A 6,306-nucleotide genomic window follows, 5' to 3' on the forward strand; every position below is an offset into this window, starting at 1 on the left:
TTCCCAGGGCTGACTGACTAGTTACCATTGCCATGGTCACTGGAGCTTCCAAAGGCCATCTATTTACCTGAGCATGAAGTACTTGAGCCTCTCATCACAGAGGATTCTGGAAAAGTAAGGGGGCAGCTAGTTTAAACATATCTGACTCAAGTATGTGCCCCTCCAGTTGACCAGACCACCAATGATCAGGGGCATTATGATTCATACCCAGATCCCTCCCTGGTATACCCCAAACCACATTGTATACCCCAAACCTTCCTTGTATACCCCAAACCTAGCTTTATCTTAGGGGGGCATTAGATTCTGATGGACCAAAAACAGTCAGAATCATTCAAGTATCAGATGGACTTTGCCTGACTACACTGGTTTCCTGGATATATAGAGAGAGTGAGGGGAAGGCAAGAGTTTAGAGTTTATGGGGAGGTAGCCTGCTTGTTTATGGGGAGGTGTTCCAGCTTGTGCCTCAAGTATCACCACTACAGGCTGATGCACTTGGGTTGGACCAACATCTCCCTGAGGGACTTCTAAGCCTTCTTTCCAAGTACAAAACGTAAAGCCCTTGTCAAACACTGCACCCACCCAAGTGAACCTGGGCCACATCACATCAAATAGCCAAGCCCTCTGCACTGTGATTGGACAGAGTTATACCAGGCAGGTGTGCCTCTGGAACCAAAGCCTTGGCCTGAATGGAAAATAGCTTGGAAATCAGAGACCCATATCTGGGGAGAACCCCAGAACCATGATTTCAAGGCAGGACTGTCACTTCCAAACTCAGCCAACCAGTGATCATTCAAGGCTGGGTTCAGCTACTTGCCCAGCTATGAGAAGCTGCCAATGTTGATTTTTCACTCTAATGAAATGCTGGGTTAATTTGTACTCAGAAAGTCAATAGTGTTTAACTACACCAACATCAGCGTTTCCCTCATCTGGTTTCTTTTATCTTAATCTTTCAAGTGAAGTCAGCATCGTTCACAAATGAAACCAGCCTAAGATGAAATTTTCTAACATGGTAAAGGAAATATCCCAGCTCTAAATGAACATCCCCAATGGAGGCCAGCAGCTGGTGCTTTGCTGTTCAGCACACACTGAGGCCCTAAACTGCCTTTTAGTGTGTTTGCACTTTCATAATTTTTCTGTTGTACAGCCCTGAACAGTGTTGCATATCTGTGATGCATCCTCATCCCAAGAAGACAGAAGCATCTAATGGGAACATGTTTGGGAAGGTTTGTTCAGGCTGAGCTATGAGGCTGATGCTAGAAGAGTTGGTCACAGTTCAGGTTGCAAACCTCTTCCCACACCACACTCAGGCAATTGCATGACACATACAGCAACAGTTATATTAGCTGAAGTTACCTCTGCCACACACAGAGACTTATATTGATGAGCAATGTATAGAGTGGGAAGATGATAAAAGAATGACGTGTCAGGACCTCCCTTTCTTAGAAAAGTTAGCACATGCAAAGTCGTTGTGATGTCTTATGACCAAAGGACAACAGAATGCCAGGACTAGACATATAAACAAATTCTACAAACTTATAACATAAATGTTGTATTATGACAGAATTTAAATGATAATGATTGCAGCTTTGGCCTAAGGATTTTTCTTCAACACTCTAACTATTAAAAGTTGATGGTTAACTGCTTAGGATATGGCAATATGCTAGGGCTGCCTTGAAAATTTTGTTTTGGTCTAGTACATTTGAAGCAACCAAAGCTACTAACCCGAGAACAAGCTGACAGATGTCTCTAGATTCTTAAAAATTGTGTATGGGTAAATGAGTAAAACTGTTACCTCTCTTCATCAATGATGTTCAAACTTGAGGGAAAATTATTGGAAATGATAACTCTTTTCTGACATAGTTCTTTAATGATGATTAAAAGATGAGCAAGAAAAAATGAAACACATACCAGAAACAAAAATTATATGATCTGTTTTTTGAAACATCATGAATCTATCCCTGCTTTCTAAATTTTGTATAAATAAAAAGGCACTCTGGTTGCTAGTGAGCCAGGGCTGCAAGATTCTCCTGATAATCATACATGGCTCATTCCTTCCCATGCCGACTCCTTACATCCTCTTTTGTGCACTGTCTACCACCAGTGACAGTTCCTGGCAAACACACTCTTGCTAAAATAACCAGGCAAGTCCTGGAATTGAGGAATAGTTTATTGTAGTTAGAGTTTTCCTGCCTGGCCCACAGTCAGGACAAATCTCTCTTACCCGCCAGTCCCACAGTAGCTCAGACCCAACCAAGAAAGCACACAGAAACTTACATTGTTTAGAAACTGTATGGCCATGGCAGGCTTCTTGTTATCTGCTTCTTCTATCTTAAATTAACCCATTTCCGTTAGTCTATACTTTGCCACATGGCTTGTGGCTTACCAGTGTCTTTACATGTTGCTTTTCATGGCGATGGCTGGCGGTGTCTCTCTCGAGCCTTCTACTTCCCAGAATTCTCTTCTCTCTTGCCCCGCCTATACTTCCTGCCTGGCCACTGGCCAATCAGAACTTTATTTACACAGAGCGATATCCACAGCAGTTAATTATCATTCCTGTGTTTGGGATTCACTCTCTAAAATATATTATTCATCAAGGCTTCAGAATGGTGCCTTGCACCTATCATCATATGAGCTTTAGTTATAAGAGATAAGGCACAGCCTTCTACCATTTAATATGTTTAAGGAATGTGTCAGTCTGCTTAGATGGCTGGCTACCAATTTTAAAATTGTGGACAGAAATAACAGATAGATAGGAACCAATTCCATAAACACTGGCACCCCGGCTCCCTGAGGCTCACCAACTGAGGATCTAAACCCAAATGCTTGTGATTCTCAGACTGGAGACTTGTAGTCTATGGCTTTCAGACATGGAGGCCTATTGCTTCAGGTAATAATGTCAGGGCTTCACTATCTTGGGATCTCATCGCAGGGATTTATTGTTGTGTGTGCATAACAGGGCTCCAGTACTGCAGCTCCCGAGCCCCAGTGGGAACTTTCAGCTCATTAATCCTTGGTGGCTCTGGAGATCTTCTAGTGCAGGCACCTGCAATCCTCTTAGCCTGGTCTTTTAGCCTAGTCTTGTGCTTTATCTCTCTAAAGCCACTTGTCCTCCGTAGTTACCACTGTCACAGTCTGAGTAGCTCAGCCTGCAGAGCATGCTTCCAGGACTCTGGAGTTTTCAACTGCTGCTTAGATTTGCCACTCAGAGCTCCACGTTTGGGGCTCTCAGCTCAAGATGATTCTAGAATACTTAGCTAGCTCTTCACCTTGGAACTTAGGGTAGGAGACCCTTGGACTCTGGTGACTTTGGGACTCTTTAGGCATTGCCTTGTTGTAAAGGCCTCTCTTGGGCTGACAACCCCAGTGTCTTGCTAACTGTTCATGCAAGCAGCCTAGGTATCTTAATGAAGAATACATGTGGACAAAGAGAGCATCCCAATGAAGGCTTTTATTGGTTCTAATGTTTCTGGTGTGCAGTACACAAGAAAGTGTTTCCTGGCTAACAAAAATGAGTGCCAGTCTGTTGGGCCCTGGTCCCATTCCTTGGGTAACTGCTGCCTTGCTTGCTGACCTTCATCAGATGTCCTCCCTATGTTAATTTCCTGCTGACTTCCTTCTTCAAATACAGCAAAGGGAAAACAGCTACCCACAGGTTCCTTGTTTTGTGTACCCTGTATAATGGAGTAAACAGCTAGGGTGCGAAATAGTGAAACTTTTGTGGCAAATTTCTGCCCTCCCAGGGTTCTCCCACTGTGCTGTTAGTCTGTATTTAAGGCCCCTTGATTTCTGGTCTCCAAGGGACGTAATATACCAGATTGGGAACAGGTTATGATTGACTTACAAAAATGCCTGCATAAAGAAGGGCCTGATTCCATACCCTTAGCTACCTTCTCTTTATGGCGCTTGGTTTAAAACGCGTTGCTTAGTGATAACATCAAAGTTCAAGAACAATTAACAGAAACTAAAGCTATGTTTAAAGAGGTTCAGGGAGAGAAGGCTTTCAGATCCCTTCAAACTTCCGATGTTTCTGACTCTGCAGAGTCATCTTTGGAGGGTGATGAAAAAGAAGTCAGATTTAAAAAGATATTAAATGCTTAAAAGGTAGATTACAAAAGATTTCTTACAAAGAAATCCATCACCCTGACTTTTGCAGTACGGAGGTCCTCCCTTCTGCACCCTTAAAGGGGCTAGCAGGGGGAGGGCGTTACTCAAGGACAGAGGCAAGGGGAACACAATCCCCTAGATTTTAAAAACATTTTTTAAAAAGGCAGCTGTAATGTCATATGGGCCCCATGCTCCTTTTACCACAGCTATACTTGAATCCTTTTCTGCCTTGAATTGCACCCCTAGCGATTAGATGCAGTTGTGCCACGCTGCTCTCTCTGGGGGAGAGATTATTTGATTTGGAGGAGTGAGTTTCAAGAACATTGTCAAACTACAGCTAATAGGAATGCCACTGCAGGCTTTCTGGCTCACAATCTTGAGATGCTCATGGGTACAGGGCAGTATGCCACTTTACAAACAGATTTTGTATTATCCCACAGTTTATGCACAGATTAGCGTAGCAACTTCCAGAGCATGGAAAGGGCTGTCTAATAAAGCTGCTGGTGAACAACTATCTAAAGTCATTCAGGGGCCATCAGAACCATTTGCAGAATTTGTATATTAACAGGTTTTTGCTTCAATTAACCAGTAGAATATTTGGAGATGCTGATCAAGCTATGCCTATAGTAAAGCAACTGGCCTTTAGAAATGCCAATAAGCATTACAAGGAGGCCATCAGACCCTATAAAAATAAATACCTTAAACGATTATCTTAAGGTATGTAGAGATATAGATGGACATCACATCATGGGACAGGTAATAGCCTCAGCCATGAGGGGGAATAATTCTGGAGGAGACCACCCAAAAACATGTTTTGGATGTAGCCAGCAAGGTCATTTTAAGAAAAATTGTCCTCGATTCCAAGCAGTGGCAAGGGAGACTTTGCCCCCATGTCAAAAGGGCCATCACTGGAGCAATGAGTGCTGATCTAAGGTTGATGCTCGGGGAAATCCATTACCACCTTCGGAAAATGGGTGGCAGGTCCGCTCCAGACCCCCTATAGCCAGATGTACAGAGCCCTGGATACACCTGTCCCAGCCCGTTTCCCACCATCCTTTCCAGTTTGTTCCTCACAGAAATCCCTTTGTGTCCAAGACCTTAACAGAGGCACTCCTGGAAGCACTGGATTAGACCTCTGCACCTCTTCCAGTGCAGTATTAATGCCTCAGATGAGCTCTCAGGCTCTCAGTACTGGAGTCTTGGGTCCACTACCTGTGGGATCTTTAGGACTGATTCTGAGCAGGAACAGTGCTCTTATGCATGATATTAGAGTAATTCCAGGGGTGATAGATGAAGACTCTAAAGGGGAAATAAGAATTATGGTTAAGGCTGGTAAAGGGATGACAGTTGTCCCCCAATGTGCTTGCATTCCACAATTGCTTTTGATGTCCCACTTGCAAACTAATAATCCTTTTCTTAAATCACATAGAGGTGAGAGTGGATTTGGCTCTATGAGCCCTCTGGCCTGTTGGGTTTCTGCCTTATACTAAAGACCCATGCTGATTTAAAAATTAATGATCACAAGTTTCAAGGTCTTTTAGATACTGGTTCTGATCTTCAGTTATTTCTATAAAACATTGGCCCAAAGCATAGCCCTGTAAAGATTCCACCTTTGACCTACAGGGTATTGGATTAGCTCAGATGCCATTACAGAGCAGGCTACTCTTAAATTGGAAGGATAAGGAAGGTCATGCAGGAACTTTTCAGCCCTTTGTGCTACCTGACATTCCAGTGAACTTGTGGGGACAGGATGTGTTAGATGGTATGGGAGCAGTGCTTACTACACAGCCTGAACAACAGATGCTGAAGAGCCAGGGCTCCTGACATTCCAGTGAACTTGTGGGGACAGGATGTGTTAGATGGTATGGGAGCAGTGCTTACTACACAGCCTGTACAACAGATGCTGAAGAGTCAGCGCTACTGACATTCCAGTGAACTTGTGGGCACAGGATGTGTTAGATGGTATGGGAGCAGTGTACACAGCCTGTACAACAGATGCTGAAGAGTCAGGGCTACTGCCCGGGCAGAGGCTTAGGGAAAATGCTGCAAGGAGATCCACTACTTGTGGCAGACAAAGGCTGTGTTACTAGATGTTCTGGGGATACTAGAGGATTAGCGTTTTTCCATAGGGGTCACTGCACAGCAGCCTCCAATAATACAACCAATAAAATCACTTGAAAATGTGATGACCCTGTATGGAGC

This window comes from Onychomys torridus, chromosome 12 (genome assembly GCF_903995425.1).
Source record: "Onychomys torridus chromosome 12, mOncTor1.1, whole genome shotgun sequence".
Taxonomy (NCBI): domain Eukaryota; kingdom Metazoa; phylum Chordata; class Mammalia; order Rodentia; family Cricetidae; genus Onychomys; species Onychomys torridus.